The sequence below is a fragment of the Oryx dammah genome, unplaced genomic scaffold (genome assembly GCF_014754425.2).
Source record: "Oryx dammah isolate SB20612 unplaced genomic scaffold, SCBI_Odam_1.1 HiC_scaffold_14, whole genome shotgun sequence".
Taxonomy (NCBI): domain Eukaryota; kingdom Metazoa; phylum Chordata; class Mammalia; order Artiodactyla; family Bovidae; genus Oryx; species Oryx dammah.
The window spans coordinates 7128205-7153742 of NW_024070198.1; the positions used below are offsets into that span (position 1 = coordinate 7128205).

Genomic DNA, 25538 nt, shown 5'->3' on the forward strand with positions numbered 1-25538 from the left:
AAGGGCCAGGATCTATAATGGCCTGCTCTGCTCATTTGAAATACAGATTATAAATCTACCAAATTATTTATTGATATGCCTATATTCTAATTCAGTATGACGGTTTTTTTTTTTTCAATATCTTAAATGTGGGGGGAAAAGTTTAACCTGAAAAAATATCCTTGTATATGCTCCTAAAATGTGTTTGGGCTTCCCTCGTGGCTCAGCGGTAAAGAATCCACCTGCCAATGCAGGAGACACGGGTTGGGAAGATCTTAATCCCTGGGTGGGAAGATCTCCTGGAGAAGGAAATGGCAGCTCACTCCAGCATTCTTGCCTGGGAAATCCCATGGACAGAGGAGCCTGGCAGGCTACAGTTCATGGGGGTCACAAAGAGTCAGACACCACTTAGCAACTAAACAACAACACAATGTCTACCAAATATCACGATGCACTGGACATAGATATTCTTCTCCTTGCACTAATCTTCCCTTGTTTAATTCCACTGGCCACATAATCTTCTCTATAATCCGTATGTATACTCAATCTCTCTCTTTCTACAGCCCCTAAACACAGATTTCTAAGAAACATGAATCCAGTGGAACTAGGAACTTAAGACTGAATAAAGTAAAGTTGCTCGAGGCTCACTGCCTAATTCCAATTAAGCTCTCCTTGATTTAGTTTAGATACTGGGCATGTGGCCCAGGACTTAATTTCATGATTATACTAAATCATGGGCACCATCAGCAGTGTCCTCTTCAATCCCGATTTATACATTTGCACAGAGTTGAACAAGTAACCCAAGAAGGAAGAAAAAATACAGAACTTTTAAACTGTGCTGAAATAATTCCCTTACTAATGATTGAAAAGCTCACTTAAATCCCTTGTTTTGTTTTTAATAAGTAGACATACACCCTGTAAGAGACTATTTATGTACATAATTGGCTTCCTCAGGCTTAAAATGTGTACGGAAACTTAGAATATAAACAGAAATGAGAAAACAAAATAATGAGAAGCTTGAAAATCAAAGAATTTTAGATTATCAAAATTTTATTACTTTTAAATATGTACAAAGTATGAAGAACAAGCCTGCCAACTTTCTATTTTACTGGATATAACCAACATAGGTTTAAATTCAGTGAGATGATACAAGGAAACTTTTTGATTGTAAAGAAGTGGCAGATTCGTCCCTTAAGCAAACTCCTGAAGTGAGTTGTGTCTTTTTATTTCCTTACAGAAAGTTAAAAATAAGACAAAAATCAATGTTTTGATCTTGCCCTAAGATAGGTTAATGCTTAAATGTTATAACCTCAACAGGGGTATTTTCAATTTGTGGAAATTGAAGAAAATTTAGAAAATGAAGAAAATTTAGTTGCAGTTACACATTCTTGTTAGATTTGTGTCCATTTTCAAAGATGATCAAATGCAACAAAACATTTGCAATTCAGATAGCTAAACTGCATTTTTGTGAATTTCAGGTGATTTAGAACTTTGTTATTTAAAGGCCTACAGGGCATATCTAAAGGCCTTGGGCTTCCCAGGTGGCGCTAGTGGTAAAGGACCTGCCTGCCAATGCAGGTAGATCTAAGAGACGTGGGTTCAATCCCAGGGTTGGGAAAATCCCTTGGAGGAGGGCATGGCAACCCACTCCGGTATTCTTGCCTGGAGAATCTCATGGACAGAGGAGCCTGGAAGGCTGCAGTCCATAGGATCACACAGAGTTGAACACAACTAAGGCGACTTAGCACACACACACATGCATAGCCATCTCTGTTATCAGATGAACTGTTGCAGTATCAGTATGTTGGTACTTGTGTTCAAGTCACCCTTATTTGAGCTTCCCTGGTGGCTCAGATGGTAAAGAATCCACCTGCAGTGTGGGAGACCTGAGTTCAGTCCATGGGTTGGGAAGATTCCCCTGGAGGAGGGCATGGCAACCCACACCAGTATTCTTCCCTGGAGAATCCCTGGACAGAGGAGCCGGGAGAGCTACAGTCCATGGGTCCGTAAAGAGTCAGACACAACTGAGCAACTAAGCTCAATACAGCACACAGGGCATAAAGAGCATCAGCATCCTGGGGAGCTTGTGAGAAATGCAAACTGTGAGACTCCATCCCTGACCTACAGCATCAGATTCTTTACTGCAACAAGAAACTTTGTTGATTCCTATGCACAGTCAAGGTTAGAAAGCATTGACTTAGAAAGTACAATTGAGTGGGTCAATTAAATCTTTCAAATTCAATTCTGTTGCATTCTAGTCACTACTGTACTTTGGAAGTATTCAAGATCCAATTGTTGATCTGTACTGTTTGTTAGGAACTGGTATTTCATAATATCCTTGTGGCTTTCAAAGTGTAAGTTCCTCAAGTCAAGAAAGAGTTTAGCTACCATTCACTACTACTTGTTTTCCTATGAAACAATAGCTTATGAAATTAAAATGAGACACTTTGGAATGTAAGGCTGTTAGAACAATTATAATAACTATACCAAAATATATTGACCTTTACAGCATATTCTAGGTTCAGTCAGCAATAGGTGATTAGAAGCTAAAGGGAACCTTTGTAAAAAGAGCTAATAGAGCTTCGTGATTAGATTTTGTGCCACATACCTTCAGTAATCAATCATTCTATTCACTAGCATTCATTAAAACATTTGTTTTTACTTTTTTAAACTTTGAGAAACAAAGAATACTAAAATGTACATAAAGTGTATAATTTAATTTATCTTTATACAAATATGTCATTTACTATGCACTTTTTAAATTAAATATTTTATTTAATATAAGTAAATATAATACTAACCATAATATAAACATTACTAAGAGTTCCATTCAAGCTTCATTAACGTGTCAAGGCTAAAGTTAAGTACCACCTATAATCAGACTGCATAAGTAAAGCTTACTATATAATCTTGGTTTAAACATGAAAAGAAAATCTATGGCCGTGTGTTAGCTTAAGCATTATTATTTAAATTGCCTTCATAAGGGTTCTTCTAGGTGGCAACCACATGGATTGAAACACTGATCCTGTATATCTATCATAGCGTCATTTAAATTATAAATTTAATGGTGTAGTGGCTTGAGAATTCCAAATTTTATGGAAGGTTTTTAATGCAATAGTGGTATGATTCTAAGATCCTATGGGCAATACAATTATTTTTTCACATTAATTACCATGGAGTACTGTACTGAAATAACCAAGGCAGAAAAATATAACTTATTTATCAGAGACAGTTTGGATTAAATCACTATATAACTCTACCTAATTACTTTTACACACAAAAAATCGGGTCTGAATTTGGTAAGGCAAATCTGATTTAAAAATAAATTCACAGTTTAAAAAGATAACCATAAGGGCTATTAATCAAAAGTGGAATCAACAGTTTGTATCCTGTAACACACATTAGTTGCTCACCCAGACTTGATTTCTCTTGTCTTCCTCCCTAACAGAGTCTGATTATGTTTAGGTCTCTGTTCCTCGTCTTAACACTCAGACACTCCGGGATGATGGTCCCTCAACATAATTAGTATGTGAGATATTCCATTTTGCTTGCCGATAATTGGTTCAGACATTCAGCCAGTGAGATGAAAAGTGCTCACTAGGAGCTTGTGGGAAAGTTCTTCACTATTTCCCAGAGCATCTAGTAAGGACTCTCTCTCTCTCTCCTCCTCTGGATTCTGTCACTCACAGATGTGACACTTGTTTATTCAGCTATCAATCAGAGGACAGAAGAGGGTAGAGCCAACAGGATCCAGGAGGAACAAAGCTGGACCTACTCAATAGTCAGCCTGAGGCTCCTCTACCTCCGAATTTTTAATTATGAGACGATTTCCTTACTCTTTTAAAAGTATGTTTGAGTCAGCGTTTTCTTTGTTTGCATCAAAAATCACTTAAGTGGCCCAAGTAATAATTTTCTTAACCCAAAAGAATAAACATCAGTTAACTGGTGCTATTTAAAATCAGAATACTTGTGTTAAATAGCAAAAGAATGGTAATAGTGTACTATTATAGTTCAGTTTGATCAGTTTGTTTTATTAAGCCTAAAGACTTCCTTTCTGGAAGAAGATAGCTCTTAAAATCACAAAATTACTAACACCAGGGACTCAATCCTTTTTAAAATATATGGCGGAATTTAAAATCAATTATACTGTCTGGTCTAGAAACTAGATTCTTCAAAACTAAAAAAAATTAATTCAAGTGTTTCTTGACCACGTTTATTAAAAGCTTTATAGGACAAGAAGTTGTTAGCGGTATTGCCAATGATGTTCTCTACCCTTCAAAAATATAGTTATATTAGAAGTAAAACTTGTAAAACTGCTGTCCTGATCACATGAGAAATAGGAAAGATGTATAAGAGTTTCCTGGGAAGATCCCCTGGAAGAGGAAATGGCAACCCACTCCAATATTCTTGCCTGGAAAATTCCAGGGACAGAGAGTTGCAAAGAGTTAGACATGACTGAGTGTGCACAAGCACTAAGAATTTCAAGGGAGTCCAGGGAGGAGAGAAATCACTCCCATTTTGAGGAGTAGTAAGAACAGCAAGGAAGATTTCCCAGAGGAGATGACATATGAGCTAGGATAGAAAGAGTGTCCCTCTAGGTTAAAAAAAAAAAGAGAGAGAGAGAGAGAAAGGCATTCCAGCACAGGCAAAGTTAGGATGCGGAACAAAGCGGTCTGTAAGGGAGCACGAGCTGTGTTTGGGGAAGGCTGAGCTGAATCACCTGGTTTTGCTGGAACAGATTGTGTTTTGAAAGAAAGAGTAGGAGATGTCCTGAAAAGCAAGACTAGTGACCGATTATGAAGGACTCTGACTGCTATGCTTGAGAGCATCCAATTTTTCAGGTATGAAATGAGATGGAAAACCAAGCAAGGTTTCCATGGAGTCAGGGGTATGACAATATACACTATAGACATCTTGAGCTGGATGAGCCTTTGTTTCCAGAGCTGTTCTATGCATTGTAGATGTTTAGCTGCTTCTCTGGCTTCTACTCACTAGATTTCAGTAACATCTCTTGCTCCCACCTGAGTTTTGACAACCAGCAATGTCTCTAGACATTGTTAAATGTCCTGGAGGGCAAAATCATTCTATTCTGAGATAAAGGAGAGGTTCCTGTGGCAATATCACAGAAATCAAAGATTACATAGCAGGTACTGGGTAAGTTCAGCTGAACTATAATTAATGAATGGAAATTGAGACAATTAGAGGGAGGGTGGGGGCAGTATCACAGGTAATAACAAGGGCAGTAGCAGGGGAAATAGAGCCAACAAGGACCTATATAGTGTTAGCTACTAAGACTGTAGACACTACAATCTTCCAAACTATTCCTAAACGCATTTGATCACAGAAATCTACATAATACTCATTAATATCACATAGAACACATTTTAGGAAATTCTATGTACATGACCAAGTTTAAAGTTAATACTTTTCTACATGTACCCCTATGTTCATAGCAGAACTGTTTGCAATAGTCATGACATGGAAACAACCTAAATGTCCATCAACAGATAAATGAGAAAAGGATGTAGTACGTGAGTGCGTGCTAAGTCATTTCACTTGTGTCTGACCCTTTGCAATCCTGTGGACTGTAGCCTGCCAGGCTCTTCTGTTCACGGGATTCTCCAGGCAAGAGTACTGGAGTGGGTTGCCACGCCCTCCTCCAGGGGATCTTTCTGACCCAGGGGTGGAACCTGTGTCTGTTATGTCTCTTGCATTGGCAGGTGGGTTCTTTACCAATAGTGCCACTGGGAAGCCCAAGGATGTAGTATGTGCCACATAGATATACACAGCCACACAGCCACACATACACACACACCATGGAATATGACTCTGCCAGTAAAAAGAAAAAATTAAAAATAATACGATTTGCAGCAACATGGATACCTAGAGATTATCATATTAAATGAAGTCAGAAAAAAGAGAGACAAATATCTAATGATATCACATACATGTAGAACCTAAGGAATAAACTTATCTACAAACTTAACAAATGAGCTTATCTATGAAACAGAAACCAATTCATAGAGAATAGACTCACAGTTGCCAAGGAGGAGGGAATGGGAGAGAGGAGGATTAGGAGTTTGGAATTAGCAGATGTAAACAACTATATATAAGATGGATAAACAACAAGGTCCCATGGAAAATTCTTAAAGAGATGGGATGCCAAACGATCTTACCTGCCTCCTGAGAAATCTGTATGCAGGTGAAGAAGCAACAGTTAGAACCAGACATGGGACAATGGACCGGTTCCAAATTGGGAAAAGAGTATGCCAACGGTGTATATTGTCACACTGCTTATGTAACTTATACGCAGAGTGCATCAAGTGAAATGCCAGGCTGGATGAAGCACAAGCTGGAATCAAGATTGCTGGGAGAAGTATCAATAACCTCAGATATGCAGATGACACCAGCCTTCTGGCAGAAAGCAAAGAACTAACGAGCCTCTTGATGAAAGTGAAAGAGGAGACTGAAAAAGTTGGCTTAAAATTCAATTCAGAAAACTAGATCATGGCATCTGGTTCCATCTCTTCATGGCAAGTAGATGGGGAAACAATGGAAACAGTGACAGACTTTATTTTCTTGGGCTCCAACATCATTGCAGATAGTGACTGCAACCATGACATTAAAAGACACTTGCTCCTGGAAGAAAAGCTATGACAAACGTAGACAGCGTATTAAAAAGCAGAGACATTACTTTGCCAACAAAGATCTGTATAATTGAAGCTATGGTTTTCCCAGTAGTCAAGTATGGATGCAAGAGTTGTACCATACAGAAAGCTGAGCGCTGAAGAATTGATGCTTTTGAACTGTGGTGTTGGAGAAGACTCTTGAGAGTCCCTTGGACTGCAAGGAGATCAAATCAATCATTCCAAAGGAAATCAGTCCTGAATTTTCATTGGAAAGACTAATGCTGAAGCTGAAGCTCCAATACTTTGGTCACCTGATGTGAAGAACTGACTCATTGGTAAAGACCTTGATGAGGGACAGATTGAAGGCAGAAGGAGAAGGAGATGACAGATGATGAAATGGTTGGATGGCATCACCAGCTCAATGGACATGAGTCTGGGCAAGCTCTAGGAGATGGTGATGGAGAGGAAAGCCTGGTGTGCTGCAGTCCATGGGGTCAACGGCTAAGTGACTGAGCTGAACTGAATTGAAACAAGGTCCTACTGAACAACCCAAGGAACTATTAATATATTCAATATCCTGTGATAAATCATAATGGAAAAGAATATGAAAAATAATGTATGTGTATATATGTAACAATCACTTTGCTATAGAGCAGAAATTAAAAATACTGTAACCAACTATACTTCAATTAAAAAGATCTCATAAAAATAATCATTTTTCAATTGCAATCCATTAAAAATAGAGGCAAAGGTAACATTTTGATAGTCAAAAGCACATCTTTAATACCCTTAGATCTGAGTACAACATGTATTCACTGGTCTTATCTTTGGCAGCTGGTTCTTTCAATGGGAAGAATTTTTTTTTTTTTTTTTTTTTTTTGTGGGAGTAGGTTCCAACTTGCACGGAAAACATACTATTCCTGTTATACATGGGACAGAGTATTACTAGGATGTGGACTCTTGTCAAGGGGATCATCACGGGGAGGCTGCTTGCTGGTGGGTGAAATTCCCACCTTCTAGGAGTTGTGGGTCCACCAGCTTCACAGCGGGAAAAAAAAAAAAAAGGCTTTGAACCATATTCTGAGAGTTGAAGAGTTAGACCCGGAGGAGAAGGGCTGTTAGATCTTTACTCCAACATCAGCCGAATGTTTATGAGACCCGTGCGGCTTCACAGGCCCCACACTCAGAAGAGTCTTCTGCTTGGTTTAATACTCTGCGATTATTGTTTTGATGGAGAAGGAAATGGCAACGCACTCTAGTATTCTTGGCTGGAGAATTCCATGAACAGAGGAGCCTGGTGGGCTGTGGTCCATGGGGTCAAAAAGAGTCAGACAAGACTGAGTGACTAACACACATTATTGTTTTGAAGGTTATAAGTGGAGTAAAGGGATTATGGTTTCACTTTGCAGTGGGCCCCACAAGTCACAGAGCCAGTTCTGCCTCATCAGCTCTTCTGCTGGTTGTGAGCAGATACTTATAACACCTGCTGCTGCTGCTAAGCTGCTAAGTCACTTCAGTCGTGTCCGACTCTGTGCGACCACATAGACAGCAGTCCACCAGGCTCCCCCGTCCCTGGGATTCTCCAAGCAAGAACACTGGAGTGGGTTGCCATTTCCTTCTCCAGTGCATGAAAGTGAAAAGTGAAAGTGAAAGTGAAGTCACTCAGTCGTGTCCGACTCCTAGCGACCCCATGGACTGCAGCCCACCAGGCTCCTCCGTCAATGGGATTCTCTAGGCAAGAGTACTGGAACGGGGTCTCACTGCCTTCTCCATATAACACATGAATTACCTTCATTAACATCAGAATCCTTCAGCCCACTGTGTTATGCCCTCCTTTGAAGGTGTCCCAGTTAAGTGTCAATTTACCTACAAAATGTTACTGTGGAGCAAGGGATATTTTACTAATCTGTGGGAAAACAAGCAAGCATGTTTCTTAGCAGCTAAAGAATTCACCTTATACCGAGAATGATTATAAAACTACTTTGGGGATCACTCTTGAGAGGAAAAAATGTTGAAAATCATTATACTTATAGAAACAGTGTCAGACTTTATTTTTGGGGGCTCCAAAATCACTGCAGATGGTGACTGGAGCCATGAAATTAAAAGACGCTTACTCCTTGGAAGGAAAGTTATGACCAACCTAGATAGCATATTGAAAAGCAGAGACATTACTTTGCCAACAAAGGTCCGTCTAGTCAAGGCTATGGTTTTTCCTGTGGCCATGTATGGATGTGAGAGTTGGACTGTGAAGAAAGCTGAGCATAGAAGAATTGATGCTTTTGAACTGTGGTGTTGGAGAAGACCCTTGAGAGTCCCTTGGACAGCAAGGAGATCCAACCAGTCCATTCTGAAGGACATCAGCCCTGGGATTTCTTTGGAGGGAATGATGCTAAAGCTGAAACTCCAGTACTTTGGCCACCTCATGCAAAGAGTTGACTCATTGGAAAAGACTCTGATGCTGGGAGGGATTGGGGGCAGGAGGAGAAGGGGACGACAGAGGATGAGATGGCTGGATGGCATCACTGACTCGATGGACGTGAGTCTGAGTGAACTCCAGGAGTTGGTGATGGACAAGGAGGCCTGGCGTGCTGTGATTCATGGGGTCGCAGAGTCGGACACAACTGAGCGACTGAACTGCACTGAACTGAATTTAAATAAGGTTAGTTGTAAAAGAAAGCATTTAAAGGGCTTAATATATTAACAATAAATGTACTATCTAGTGATTATTTCTGCTCTTTGAAGTAGGAATGACTCATCACAGATATCTTTTGCTCCACAAACAATGAAAATGAATTACTGGTTTGAAAAAGGAAAGAAGCAGCTTCTATTTTCTATGCCTGATGTCTCAGAAATTTAAAATCTGCATTTTGAATTCTGGCCCAAAAGGACAAAAATTTAGGGAGCTGGTAATTATCATCAGTTGATACATTGATGAATTAGGCCTTCTATGCTATAAGCATTCTTGCTGGTGGATATAATTTAATGCAAATATAATAAGAAAAAATGTCTCCTAGAATATCACTTCCTGCATGTAACATTGTTAATGCCTAGAAATGCTCTACTTTTTTTTCCTTTGTTCAACAACTTTTATTTATTTTGAGGAGGGTAGGGCCTAGAAATCAAAGTGACATACTTTTGCATAATTGAATAGTAAATATCACTGAAACAAACGCTTACTGATAAAGCAGAGGCCACTTGGTAGTTCAAGGAAAATACTCAAGAAAAAGCATTTATGGAGCAAATTGACATTTTCAGCCACTTAAGTGCAGCAGGAAAGGATTATTATTGGAAAAAAAAAAAAAAAACACCTAGTACCACCTGCTTCTTTTTATTCACAGAGAAGCTGTAAAGATAAACAAGTACTCAGTTTCATGAAACAATGGGAAAATAAAAATTAATATAGGGTTGCTGCTGTTGCTGTTTCTGTTTTAGTTGCTAAGTAATGTCCTATTCTTTTGGGACCCCATGGACTATAGCCCACCAGGCTCCTCTGTCCATGGGGCTTTCCTGGTAAGAATACTGGAGTGGGTTACCATCCTTCTCCAGAGGATTTTCCCAACCCAGGGATTGAACCCATGTCTCCTGCATTGCAGGTAGATTCTTTATCACTGAGTCATTATATAATCTCAATATAGTATTATCATTGTATTAAGTGAAGGACATACTCATTACATAAATTCTTAGTATTTGATTATGATTTTCAACCAGTCCAGACAATATAGAATGCTGCCTGATCCAGCACCATACCTTAAATTTAGAGTTAATAGTCTGTTGAAAATAATTCTGTTTAATTAAAAATTTATAATTTTCTTTGAATTCTACTTGGGCAGGGGTTAGAGATGAAGATATGCACATCTCATTTCATTGCCAAGGCTGTAAACTTTCTGAGTGCTGATTTATGTATGACTCATCTTGTATCCCCCATAGTTCTTAGAATTGGGCCTTGTTCAGATGAGGCACTCAATAAATATTTATTGAATAATAAATTATAAACATAAGTGAGGGATTATATAGTTTTAAAATGATCTTGGTACATTTAAAAACACTGCATATAAATATGTAACCAGAAAATGTGATTTCCTAAAATATAACCTAAAAGGAAAATGATTTGTATTACTGAAAAGGATAATTTCATAACAAAGTGACATGTGGTTGAGAATAAAACAGGGACTTTCAAATCTGGAATACATATATCACATGAAAACATACCATATAATAGATCACTATGGCAAGCAATTATATATGACTAAATCAACCAGGTAAATACTAGGCTGGTTTCATGTAATGGTCCAAAATATTATGCAATTAAATATGTGACATGGGGCTAAGTTAAATACATCTTTTTAAATGGATTGATTTTTCATCTCAATAGAGGCAGAAAAAGCTTTTAACAAAATTCAGCACCCATTTATACTAAAAAAAAAAAAAAAAAAAAAAAAAAACCTCTCCAAAAAGTAAGCATAGTGGGAACATACCTCAACAAGCCTGGTAAGTCACTTCAGTCAAGTCCAACTCTTTGTGACCCTATGGACTGTAGCCAGCCAGGCTTCTCTGTGTCCACTGGATTCTCTGGGCAAGAATACTGGAGTGGGTTGCCATGCCCTCCTCCAGAGGATTCTCCCAACTCAAGGATCAAATCCACGTCTCCTGTATTGGCAGGAGGGTTCCTTACCACTAACACCACCCAGGAAGCCCATACCTGAGCATAATAAAAGCTATATATGACAAATCTATGGCTAATATAATACTCAATGGTGAAAAACTGAAAACATTTCCATTAAGATCAGGAATGAGACAAAGATGTCCACTCTTGCCATTTTTATTCAATGTAATTTTGCAAGTCCTAGCTATAGCAATCAGAGAAGAAAAAGAAGAAAGGAATCCAAATTGGAAAAGAGGTTAAACTGTCACTATTTGCAGATGACATACTATACACACAAGATTCTAAAGACACTACCAGCAAACTACTAGAGTTCATTAATGGATTTGGTCAAGTTGCAGGTAACAAAATTAGTACACAGAAATCTGTTGCTTTTCTATACACTAACAATGAAAACTCAGAAAGAGAAATTCAAGAAATGGCTCCATTTACCATCACATCAAAAAGAATAAAATACCTAGGAATAAATCTACCTAAGGAGACAAAAGACCTGTATTCTGAAAACTCAAAGATGCCACTGAAAGAAATCAAAGAAGATAAAAATTGATTTTTTAAAATTATCAAGAGTCCTTCCTTTATGAATACCAAATAAGTTAAAAATAAATGATAAATGCTAGGATTATAGTGAACTCCTCTTGAAGTTGGCAATATTTTCAGATTACATTAGCATACAACATTATCAAATAATTTGCTAGTCACTGAAATACTGATTTGGAGAAAAATCAATAGTCACTAATAGCCCCACTCTCTTTTTTCACATGACTGACTGGAGACACAGAAATGGCAAGTTGCCAAGTTCACTTGGCTCTTCAGTGACTAACCAGGAATAGCCTTGCTCTCCTCCTATATCCTGAACACTCACCTCTTGCCCCCTTTTTTCTTTTTAAATGAAGGATAACTGCTCTACACAATTTTGTTGTTTTCTGCCAAACCTCAACAAGAATCAGCCATAGGTATACATTTATCCCTTCCCTTTTGAAACTGCCTCCCATCTGTAGGGGCAGCTCTGATTCTAATCTGGTCCTACTCATGTGTATTCTTGCCTTCAAAGTCCACAGCTATCAAAACTAGTGCGTTTTCTTTTGTTGGAGCTTTCAACGACCTTTCATATATTCCATAGACACAGAGTCTGCCCAGTTGATTGTGTGGATTTAATCTGCAGCTTGTACAGCTGGTGGGAAGCTTATAGGTCTTCTTCCTTAGCCACACTGCCCCTGGGTTTCAATTGTGGTCTTATTCCCACCTCTGCATGTGGGTCGTCCACTGGGGTTTGCTCCTGAGGCTGCCCTGCCTGGAGAACTTGGGTTTGCCCCTGTGAGGGCCAGGTGTGGCCGTGGTGCAGCTGCTTGGGTCACAGGGATTCTGGCAGCTCCAGGTACTCACGGGAGTTGGCAGCAAGGGCAGCAGGAAATATAGTGCTCTAGAAGGGTATGGCAACCAGTACTGGCCACTACACTCCAGTGTTCTTGCCTGGAGAAGCCCCTCCCTGACAGAGAAGCCTGGCAGGCCACAGCCTACAGGGTCGCAAAGAGTCAGACACCACACAAGTGACCCTGCGTGCATAGACGCAAGCCTTTTTTTTGCCTGTGGCAGCTCTGCCACGGTGAGAGGTGAGTATGAAGGTGGCGCAGCTGTTTGGCTTGTGGGGACCCTGGTGGTGCCAAGTGTGCAGGGCATGGACTGCCTCTGCTGCAGGAGCTGAGGCCCTAACAGAGTCTTTGGGGGGGGCCTCTTGTAGCTGGCAATCAGAAGGCCTCTTTGGCCAATCTTTGTCTGCAGCTCTACCCCTTCAGGCACTTAAGAGGGCTCCCTTGCCTGGGGGTCCTCTGTTGTTCAGCACATCAGGCAAATAGAGGCCCCCTCCCCAGCTGGGGTCCTACTCTGTAGATCGGTGTGTCAGGCACTTAAAGGGGCACCCTGGGCGGGGTCCTACTCTGTAGTTCAGTGCGTCCCAGGTTTCATGGGCCAGCTTCTCTATTGTTCAGCTGCCAATGCTGGTGTATGGGGAAAGAGAGGCTAAGGGGATGGCTCCAGCCCCTATGTGTGACTCAGCAGCACTGCCTTGCTTCCATGATGCCAGGCTTTCCTCCACAGGTATTTCCCAACCACAATCTCCTCTCTCACATCTCCTCAGTCAGTCTCTCGGCCGTCATCAGCAACCCCTCGCCCTGCGACTGCTCCACACCCCCGAAACTCCAGTTCCCAGATGCTGTGCCTTTCAGGGCCCCTGTGTCCCTGTCCGGGGTCTGTATGGCTGCAGCAAGGACTGTCTGATTCTCATTCCAGTCAGGCTGCCACAGGTCAGCTGTCTCACTCTCAGCCTTAAAAGTTTCTCCTCTGACGCAGACAGTTGCCCTGACGTGGGGATCGGATCCCTGCTCCAGTTCTCCCACCTGCCGAGGGCAGGTCCAATCCCACTAACACTCCAGTTAGTCCCCCTGGTTACTTCATCCTACTGAGTTCTGTGCAGTTCTATACATTTTCTGCTGGTCAGGTCCTCCTTTCCACTCCCAGACGGTATTCTGCATGCACTCCTGTGTCTGAAGGTGCATTCCTGATGTATCCGTGGAGAGAGATGTATTCCATGTCCGCCTACTTCTCCGCCATCTTGTTCTCCCCCTACCTCTTGCCTTTTCTTCCTGGAATTACATCATCTGTCTCCTCTGTGTCTTCAATGACTGCTTTTCTGTTGAATCATCCCCATTAGAACACAAACGCGTTCCAGCTTCTCATTTTGTAAATAACTCTCCCTTGACCCTACATTCCATTTTAATCATGACTCTATTTTTATATTCTACTTTACAGTAAAACTTAAAGAGCTTTCTGTTTATTTACTGTCTGCATTTTCTACATCCTTCCCTCTATGCTTCAATTTCCTCATCTGTAAAAATGAGTATATATGTTCTTACAGTATGGGTTATCTTAAAGATTGTGCTGCCATGCTTAGTCGCTCAGTCGTGTCTGACTCTTTGAGACACCATAGACTGTATCCCGCCAGGCTCCTCTGTCCATGGGGATTCTCCAGGCAAGAACACTGGAGTGAGTTGCCATGCCCTCCTTTAGGGGATCTTCCTGACCCAGGAGTTCAACTCAGGTCTTTCCACATTGCAGGTACACTCGTTACCATCTGACCCACCAGGGAAGCCCATCTTAAAGATTTTGATTACTTCATTTGTTTAGATTATTATTATCCCGCTATAATGTTTCTTGTATGCTAGAGGTTCTGTTAGTAAATAAACTTAATTTAGCAAGGTTCTTAGAATAGGAATACAAAGATGATGATGTCAGTAACAGTGATAATACTAGCTAATATTTAGTGAGCCCTTATACTTTAGGCACTTTTAAATGCCCTTTGTGTACAAATATAAGGGCTCACTAAATATTAGCTAGTATTATCACTATTATCTTTGTATTCCTATTCTAAGGACCTTGCTAAATTAAGTTTATTTACTAACAGAATAATAATCAAAACAAAAGGAATAATCACAATAATTATTGAGCACTCTGTATTTGGTAGACCTTTGTGCAAAGAGAAAATGTTGTCCTAATTTTTTCTTCTCAGTTGGCTACCCATGGGTATTGCTACCTTCATTTTATAGATGAGGAAACAGAGACTAGTACTGGATATTGTGTGTGCAAGTTAAGTCACTTCAGTCACGTCTACTCTTTGCAGCCCTATAAACTGTAGCCCCCACCAGGCCCCTCTGACCACTGGATTCTCCAGGCAAGAATACTGGAGTGGGTGCCATGCCCTCCTCCAGGGGAGCTTCCCAACTCAGGCATCAAACCCACGTCTCCTGAAGCTTCTGCACTGCAGGTGGATTCTTTACCACTGAGCCACCAGGGAAACCTCATAGTGGATATAGCCCTTACCTTCGGAGCAAGGGTAATTTCATAGGCAGGGAAATGATTTCTTAGCACACGAAGACTTGAAAGCAGGATGTGAGTACTTCTGTGACTTAAGTGAAATGTGTCTTCCATCTAATATCACATCATTTTATGAAGTCTTCTGACAATCCAGAATTCTTCCAATTCATTTATCACTTTAGAATTGATACAGAAAATTCCAAAATGAATATATAGGAGGCTCAGGAGTATCTAGAAAGCTTGGGAACTTGTCGTTATGGATTTTCGTAAATTTAAATAGAACTGATACAATGTCAGATCTCTTTAATCAAAATTGGGGTAAGGAGTAGGGAAGACCTGAGTGCCCACATCCAACAGGCTGCTATTGGACACTACAGTTAAAAGGAAGCTTAGAGGTCACCCTTTCTAAAATGCACTTTGCAGATACTGAAACAAAACAAAATCAAACAAAAAAACAGAAAGCGCCTTCCCTAAGCCACAGGGGTCCCCAACCTCCAGGATCTAACGTCTGATGATTTGAGGTAGAGCTGATGTAATAATAATAGAAATAAAGTATACAATAAATGTAATGCCTTGGAATCATCCCCCAAATCATCCCCACCCCCAACCCTCAATCTGTGAAAAATCTGTCTCCCAAGAAATTGGTCCTTGGTGCCAAAAAGGTTGGAGACTGCTGCCCTAGGGTCACAGAGCTGATTGTCAGTATATGCAGAAACGGATTCAGCCTCCTTATTCTACGCAAAGACAGAAAGGGAAAATATGGGCTAAAATAGCAATGGATACTCCATTGGAGGCTAATGGAGGTGAGTTCAAGGGCCATGTTTGATTCTTACAAACCCCTCAGGGATATGGTTATTTTTGTCTCCATTTTATTGATGCAGAAAACAGAGTTATATGTCTGTAACTTATACAGAGCAATACGTTATGCCATTATGCCATTTGGCAGAACTGAGATTTTTGTTTACAGGTCTTGGACCTGAAAGCCTTCTTTCTGTAAACACCATTCAATCCCCATTTCACCATGCTTTTCCTTCATTTTTCTTAGTCTGATCTCACAATACCTCACTAGCTTGCCACCTTGCTGGATATCCATTTTACCAGTGTTCAGGCAGCAGACGGATACTGTGGGCTGCAAAAACCACCTAGAAAGAGAATCTACAAAATGCTAATAACTAAAGGTTTTCTTAAATTAACCTTTCCAAAAGTTCTTTGCTCTAAAGAGGAGCACTTATTAACAGCAAAAAATAAAAAAAGTCTCTCATGGCAGAATTTCCTTATATCACATGGGCTGGTAGAAAAGATAATTTAGGGAAGTGGACACAAAAACACACTTAGAAAAATATCACACAGGTATCTATTTTGTCCATCTCTTCTTAGGCTGCTCTTGCAGTCATGACCAACCTATACTTTCTTGGAAAGTTATCAAATTATATATTTTCAATTTAAACTGTTTTTATTTTTTAAGAAGTACTTGGATATATGAAGTTCAGCCTAAAACAAGAGAAAGTAATTTTATGTATAAAGTGCTCACCTCCCATTCCCTCTTTTAATAGATCTGTTCTTCAGAGGCAACCACTTTTGAACAGCTTATTAGGTATCTTCCATAAATGTTTATGTACATAAGTATAAAAGTTTATGTATGAAAGTATATATGCATATGATTTTACTGACATCGATGGTACCTTGCCCTGAAAACAACTATATATAGCTTTTATTTTTCACTCAGCAAGACAATGATGATGACAAAGACATCAAAAATATAAAGGAAAGGGAGAAAGAGAAGAATGTTCCTTTTACAGGAAGAACTGGAGAAGGATGGAAAGAGCTAGCCTATGAACCTTTACCAAGCACCAGGCATAATTTTCAATTAATCCTCACACCATCAGAGGTATATGGTGGTACAGCCCTTATTTTACAGATGAAGAAACATATAGAAAGAGTAAATAAGTGGCTCAAGTTTGTACTTAGAGTGCCAGGATTAAAGTCTGGTGGTCTGGCTCCACAATCTGTGTTTTTACCCAACAAACTATATATTCAAGTTTGGAGAATTCTATAGCAACACATAAAGATCTGTTTCATTTTCCTACCCACCCACCCCGCCCCCGCCCCATGGCTGAATAAAATGTATTCTACTGCTATACATTATTGTTTTCCCAGGCTCCTAATGATGGACACTCAGGCCTCTACCCATGCACTCATCCCCACAAAGTTTTTAGAAAATCATAGTATTTGAAAGTTCAGGCTTAATCATTGATTTTACCCATATTACACAAATTAAGGGTTAGATGAAGAACTTGCTAAATGTGTTGCAATTTTTCTAAATAAGCTGAATAATTTGCTTCCATTGCCTACTTTCTTAGTTGCAGATATTTAGAGTCAACTTGTCTCAAGTATCTTTACAAAGAGCCCAAACAGATAATATTCTGTAATACTAATCTTGATACTGATGTATCTAAAACTCCATGCTCATGGTTTATTAGGTGCTCATTAAATTCTGAAGAGAAAATAATCAGTGCTGGTTTTGCTTTTGTTTTGTCTATTATCTGGTACTTTTTATATTGCAATGCCCAGCAAAACAGGCTTTTGCGAGAACATCATGATATGGCTATTATCAGTTAATCAGACTCCAAAAAATCAAGATTTTACACTCTTAATTAGAAAAATGGTGACTAATCCATCAGTAGGTTCTGATTCACTAATATCAGAATTCATATCATTATTAAGCTACTGTGTATTCTGAAGTATATAAAACCATTTGCTAGAAATGATTTTCAGAAGAAATTCAATTCAAAAGACTGAACATTTTACACAGTTCAAATGTGAGATATGCACAATTTTAAGCATAAAAAATGAAACTGCAAAATGTTTAAATATGGCCAGAAACACTATCCCTAACTACAAAATGTTTCATGATTGCAAATTAAATACTTTTGTAAGATATAAACAGCTTTAAATCTCTCCTGGATTTATAAGACTCTCAAGCAAATCTTAAAACGCAGAATAGATACATGTGAACAATGAGCTGATTTTTAACTTATAAATATGAACATTTCATAAATCCATGTGCTAAAAAGGCTTAGAAACAATGACCAATCTAGTAGTAAACAGCAGCTCTACACTTCAGATTGGAGATCCCTAAGTAGATAGCATATTGAAAAACAGATCTTTTTTACTTTGCCAGAAAAGGTCCATCTAGTCAAGGCTATGGTTTTTCCAGCGGTCATATATGGATGTGAGAGTTGGACTGTGAAGAAAGCTGAGAGCTGAAGAATTGATGCTTATGAACTGTGGTGTTGGAGAAGACTCTTGAGAGTCCCTTGGGTTGCAAGGAGATCCAACCAGTCCATCCTAAAGGAGATCAGTCATGGGTGTTCATTGGAAGGACTGATGTTGAAGCTGAAACTACAATACTTTGGCCACCTCTTGCAAAGAGTTGACTCATTGGAAAAGACCCTGATGCTGGGAGGGATTGGGGGCAGGAGGAGAAGGGGACGACAGGGGATGAGATGGCTGGATGGCATCACCGACTCAATGGACATGAGTTTGAGTGAACTCCGGGAGTTGGTGATGGACAGGGAGGCCTGGTGTGCTGCAATTCATGGGGTCGCAAAGAGTCGAACACGGCTGAGTGACTGAACTGAACTATAGTAGAAGAAATGGCTGATTCCATCCTGGGTCATGAAACATACAAGAAAAACCTAGAATATTTATCCTATCTGATAATAAGGAAACAAAGACTCCTAGATCCATATCAAAAGAACTCAGAATCAAACTTGAAGAGGCTCCTATTGGCCGAAGTTGGGACAATTTGAACATTAATAAGACATAAGAACTACAGTGAATTAAAAATAGCAAACATAGATAATATTTAAATTCACAAGTTTTCTTGGTAGAAGTATTCTACATAAGAAAGAGGGATAGAATTAGAACATCCGAATAATGAACAAATTCACCTAGACAATGACCGTGATCCGCTGTTAACATCAGACACATACACTCAAAAGGACAGACATTACATGCCCCCTACAAGGAAGAATAAACATAGTAACATGTATGTACAATATAGACTTATTTACACACACACAGATCAAAATTGAGTCTTGATCCAGAGTCTAGATCCAACTTCCAACTTACAGAAAACACAACGGTTGGTTAGAGGAACATGTTAATTGATGTGATTTTTGAGATAGTTGGGCATTTGAACCAAGACTGATAAACTGATGATTTAATTAAGAGGATATTATTTTTAGTGTGATACTGGAATTGTAATTATGGTGGGGGTAAAAGAAAACTCAGCTTTAAGAGGTGCATATACAAAATCACTAATGAAATGACACAATATCTGGGAGTTGCTTCAAAGCAATAAGAGAAGTGGGGGTAAGATTGGGAATGTGAATGGAAAAGGGTTGGCTCCTGTCAATAGGACATAATGCTTCATTATGATTATTTGCATATTTTTGTATATGTTTACAAATCTGTATTGTTAAAATGTTGTATTTGTTCGTATGGGTTAGTAGCATTTAGAAGTGCTGGAGAATTATTTCAACATCAAAATCTTTGGAGATTTAAAAACAAAATGAAACAGTTGCATTTAAAGGCACCGGAGAATTACCTGAACACCAAGTTTTATTCACTGAAGCATTCAGCAAGAGACCTTCCTTTCACAGTGCAGGGCAATTAACTATCTCTCTATTAGTCAGTTGGATCCAGATATGACAGGCTTGTCATTAAAAAAAAAAATATTACTTGCTTTAAAAGTCAAATTTTTAGGGCTTTATTCAAGTATGATTATGAATGATTTTCTTTTAATATTCATCAAAGTTTAACATTTAAGAATATCTGATCTAAAACTTCCTGGTGATACTCATGTAATTAACAGAATTCAGAAAAGAGAAAGAAAGTCTTAGGATGCTTAAGTTTCTATGTTGCGACTAAATCTTTTTGGTATCAAATCCATTTTTAACCAGAATAAAAATAAGTTATTTTAGTAAGTGAAACAGCACTGAGATAAAACATTTTAAGGGGTAAAAACACTGTTGGGATGTACACTGAAATATGACACCTGTTACTGAAGACAAAGCATCTAAAATTAATTAGCATTCCTTAATTAATTTTCTTTTAAAACTCAAGCACAGACATACAACAATAATAAATTAGTTTTCATTATTGTATCTCAATAGCTCTGAAATCTTTGGACATTTTTATTTTTGGTACCAGAATGAATTAACTAATGACTTAGAAAAAAGAGTGAGAAGGAAAAAAAGCCTAATATTAGACAACAGAGATTTAAGATAAGTACATGGATTACTTTAGTTTCAGAAACAGTATTTTTTTCCTGTGATTTCTGAGAGCTCAAAATTCAATTTGGAGATTGAAGATAACTAATTCTTCCAGGGTCAGACAGAAATCCTATGTTCTCAGACAGCCCTCAGTTCAGTCAATAAATTCTGGTCGGTCCCATTGTGATGGCCATTTAATTTGTTTTATGTCCCACACAGCCATTTGTCAAAATACAAAGCACTTTTAATTATCCTTAGGTGAAATACAAACCCATGGATCCCTTCTCTGTTTCTAAGAACTAGCATGACCAAAATATTACTAACATGTAGAGTCATTAGAACCATACTTTTAAGAGAAGTCTTATAATTATATAATTCGACTACTCTGTGTTCTACCAGTCTTAAGACATTTATTGGGCTGTCGAGCAGAAATGCAGATTAATTCATATGTCCTTGCCCAAAGAAGGTAGTTTTCTTAAATGGCAGTTGTTAACGGAGGGATTAATGGAACAGGGAAAGTGAGGGGAGTAAACTGACGACTAAATGAATGAATGAAATTAAGGGGATCGCAAATAAACTGAAGAAAACAAGATACCCTGACCCAAGGATTATGATCAACCCAACTCTATGCATCATCACTGCAATGGCCTGAGCTATTGCTTAAATATCTACTTAAATTTGTAGTTCAAGCCTTCCCAGCTGACTGGAGACTCTGAAAGCAGAGTCTTCTCTTATCATTCTTCATATGCATGATAAACTGTTGTCATGAATGTTCACAGAAGTAAACTTATTCCCAACTGTGATCTTATTTAATCAACAAACATTATCACTAGAGGTTACATTTCCACTGTAACCATTATTCTATATCACGATATGAACATTCCTATTGTGTTCTTTTTTTCTGGAAGTAAAACTGTTTAGCTTTTGTTTGCCTTTTTTGTTGCCATTGATCAGCAAAAATGCAATGCAGAGAAGTAAATGTGGACTTAAAAATCAGTATTTCTGGATTCAAGTGCTGGTTCTTTTATACAACAGCATGCATATACCTGAATTTAAATAAAATATGGGGTTAAATATAAAAACTACAGAAATTTTTGAAATGTAAGTAGTCGATATTACATAAAATATAGAACAAAGCAACTAAAAATAACTGCACAATAAATGCTATCATTATCACTGATATACTGAAAGGTTGGATTAGAAATATTTCCCCTCTTACAATCTGAAGATTAAGCTCCTCACTCATGGAAAACAGAACTGCTTTTCTGGTTGACTTTAGCTATGGTTTTAATGAGAAATCTAATTTAATTTTTAAGAAATAAGGGGATTCTTAAGAAGAAATGAAAGAGGAAATAAACATCTCTGTTGAAAATGTTTTAAGCAAAAGGTAAGATAGGATTTCCTTACATTCAAAAGAAGAGCAGAGATGAGTACAGAAGATGGTGAGGGATTTCCAGAGTGGAACAGTACAGCTGGAAGGTCACTTGGAGGTTGTCTGAGAAAAAATTCCCATTTCAATGAAATAATCAGATGATTGGATATCTGCTCAGATGAGAACCATCTGGGTGTCCAAGAAACTTATGGAAGCCATGTAATCAGCCAAGAAGAATCCAATTCAGACTTCAGAAAGGATGTTCTCATTTTGCGGAGAGGACCTCTCTACTTTATCATCCACTGTCTTGTCCATAGATCGAAAGATACATCACCCAAATGTTGATTCAAATCCTACGGAATTACTTGGTGTGGACCACTCGCCAGGTGATTCTATGGCCCAGGACATTTGAAAACTCAAGGAAGAGGGACCCTGGACAACTGAAGAGGTGGCAGCGGGGGTGTTCTGCATTCATGTGTACTTTTGAAATAAGATCAGCACTGGCTGCAACCTCCACCCAACCCCCCCAGCATAGCCCACTGTTTAGTGTTTTCCCCTCAGCAGTTACCTCAGGGATGCTAAACTAGGATCACATTTCTTAACATTATTTTTGGCAGTTGTGTACAATATTGTGTGGAGAAGGCAATGGCACCCCACTCCAGTACTCTTGCCTGGAAAGTCCCATGGGCAGAGGAGCCTGGTAGGCTGCAGTCCATGGGGTTGCACAGAGCTGGACATGACTGAAGCGACTTAGTAGCAGCAGCAGCAATATTGTGAAGGATATGCTCCCCTCACTCCTTGTCTGATTCTTTTATCGTATTTGTTTCTATACCCATATCCCTCATTTATACTTTGACCACATATGGCAACAAATCTATTATAGTGATAAAACAACACAAATTTAGCAAACATGGATAAAGGATCAACATATGGAAAACTTATACTTTAGAGTGGAGAGAATATTTTATTCCATATTCATGTCTTTTATTCTGACTACATGCAAAAGGAATACATATATCTATCATTGAGTTGCTAAGAGCAATGTCAGAAAACTTTGCAAGTTAAAATCCTGCATGGAGAATTTGAACTATTTGTTTGAGAGCACCCTGAAGTCTTATTTCCTAAATTTGAAGGATTCAGAAACCTTAGAAAAAATTCAAAGTTCAGCCCTGAATCTCCAGAGACACCCTAAAAAGGTAGTCATATGATTTTGATTTTTTTTCTGCAAGCATCTTTTCCTCTTTACGGAAAAACACAATTCACAGCTGCAGCAGAACAAGTGAGAAAGATAACCAGAGCAGTTACTGCTAGTCAATTCTCGATACTTATTTTGTAATTTGCTTTCTTTCTGTTCCTCTTCCAGCCAGCTCACATTATCCTCACATATATAAACTCCAGCAAGTCAGAAAAGGAAGGAGAAAACAGAAAAAAAAAAAAAAAGTCAGGTCTTGAGAAGTAACATGTAGCTCTCCTATAGCAGCTTCAGATTCTTGACACCATAAAACCTAAGTTATTTGTTTTCAGGGTCAGCTGCTGGTTTAATAACTTATGTTCTAGATACTCTTGAATATATATAGTGATATTCCAAGCAGGAAGGCTGCCTGCAATGTAGTCAGAATCCATTTCTGGGTCTCACTAGTATTTAATGCAGGTCTTGGAAGTGGTGTGGCAAAAATGAGGACAATGATGTTTAGGCAGATGATAATAACTATAGTAACTCAGGTTTGTTGAGCAATTACTATGTGTCAGGGATCTTGCTCTTCAGTGTTACCTCATTTAATCATCACAACAGTTTGTTGAGGAAGGCATTAATATAGTGATTTTGAAGACACAGACGCTAAAGCTGAGAAGTCTTTCACTCATGGTCACAGAGTTAGGAAGAGGTCAGAAGCAAAGGATATTTCTACTCTTGAACAGAAAAATTATTCATTTAGATGCTACCAAAGACTTATAAGCTTTATTATATATATAAATGCTGTATTGTGAACTTATTTCATAATTATTTTCATAATTAATTCTTAATAAAATTAAATATGAATTTTCATTGCAGCCCTTTTTACAATATCTAGGACATGGAAGCAACCTAGATGTCCATCAACAGATGAATGGATATAGCAACTGTGGTACATATATATACAATGGAATATTACTCAGCTATAAAAAAAATAGAATCAGTCCTAATGAGGTAGATGAACTTAGAGTCTATTAGACAGAGAGGTAAGTCAGAAGGAGAAAGACAAATATTGTATATCAATGCATGCATATTAAATCTACAAAGATGGTACTGATGAACCGCTTTGCAGGGCAGCAGTGGAGATGCATGCCTAGAGGAGAGACTTGTGGAAACAGTAGGGGAAGGAGAGGGTGGGATGAATTGAGAGAATGGAATGGAAGCATATACATTGCCATATGGAAAACAGATAGCAAATGGGAATTTGCTGTGTGGCACAGGATGCTCAACCCCGAGGGGTGGGATAGGGAAGAAGATGGGAGGGGGTTTCAGGAGGGAGGGGGCATATGTAAACCTGTGGCTGATTCACGCTGATATATGGCAGAAACGAACAAAATACTATAAAGCAATTATCCTCCAATTTAAAAAAAAATTAAAAAGAATCCTTATATTGACTTTGATTTGGTTCTCTGCATGAAAAAGTTTATTTCTCTTAAGTAATCTATTTATTCCTTTAACTGAAAAATGAAAGATAAGAACCTTTTTTATGTTTTCAAAACTTGGCTTCCAAGAAATTCAGAATTAACTTAGCTTTTAAAAAGTGCTATCTCAAAAAAAAAATAAAAAATAAAAAATAAAAATAAAAAGTGCTATCTCACTCCAGTCTTTATTATTGTTAATTTCCCATCCTTCTTCTATAGAGGGCTTACATAAAGTTTCGGTCCTCACCTCTCCTATTCTAAAATATGTTAAAATTGATTTTCAACTACAAAGACCCAAAGCAGTTCCTTGAAAGAGATTGTATTCTTTAATTTCAAGCTGCAGTTTACCTTCTCAGTTCTGTTGTCTGTAAAGACGGCTGCTGTTTCTTTGGAGAACTTGCACTTTTCTTTGAAGAGACATGGTCTTTGTGTCCCCATGAGCCATTTAAGGTACTTCTTTGGTTCAGTAAGAGTGGGCATATCTTTCTTATACTTAATCTTAATTAGCTGGTTGACTCTTTTCTTTGCATTCTTACTTAACTGGGAAGCAGTGCTTTCAGTGTGTCATTATTTTCAGTTAATTAACAGAACTGAAAACATTACATCCTGCTTCCTTAGTGTCTCTAAGAGTCTGTCCTAATCAGGGACAGACTCTCCTGCCCATATCACTCACATCTTAACTCTTCTGCTTGTGTTATAACACAGAGTTGCTTGGCTATCTGTTATGCCCTTCAAAGATGGCAGGCAAATAAAGTACATGAAAACCAGAGACAGCTTGGGACAAAAGTCAGTGTCCCATTTTTCTTTGCAATTTCTAGACTAGAGCATTTAAGCACACTAATCAGTTGAATGAAAATAAAGCTCAGTGACATAACAAATATTGAAATATTAACAACATATCCTTCCTGACTGCTGAATGCATTTGTTCAGAGACCTTTGTGCTCCCTACCAAGTTCTGGACACCACATGCTCATTCATTTTAGAAACCTTTTAGCACTGAAGGAAATTCTTGGACTATATATTTATGACTAAGATTTCAAGAAAAGACTTGCATTATTTTTCTAAGAAAAGAGATTCCAAAATGAAGTATACAAATAAAA

At 38.5% G+C, this 25538-nt stretch overlaps 1 protein-coding gene and 1 long non-coding RNA gene across 3 annotated transcripts in view; both read right to left on the reverse strand.

Annotated features, from left to right (window-relative positions):
- Positions 1-25538, reverse strand: part of PRKG1 (protein kinase cGMP-dependent 1) — a 1378000-nt gene that overhangs the window by 653127 nt on the left and 699335 nt on the right. The window lies entirely within an intron of this gene.
- Positions 7425-8672, reverse strand: LOC120873774. Its single transcript, XR_005723525.1, has 2 exons — positions 8389-8672; positions 7425-8091 (listed from the first exon to the last, which is right to left on the reverse strand). It is a non-coding gene; the product is annotated as an uncharacterized LOC120873774 (long non-coding RNA).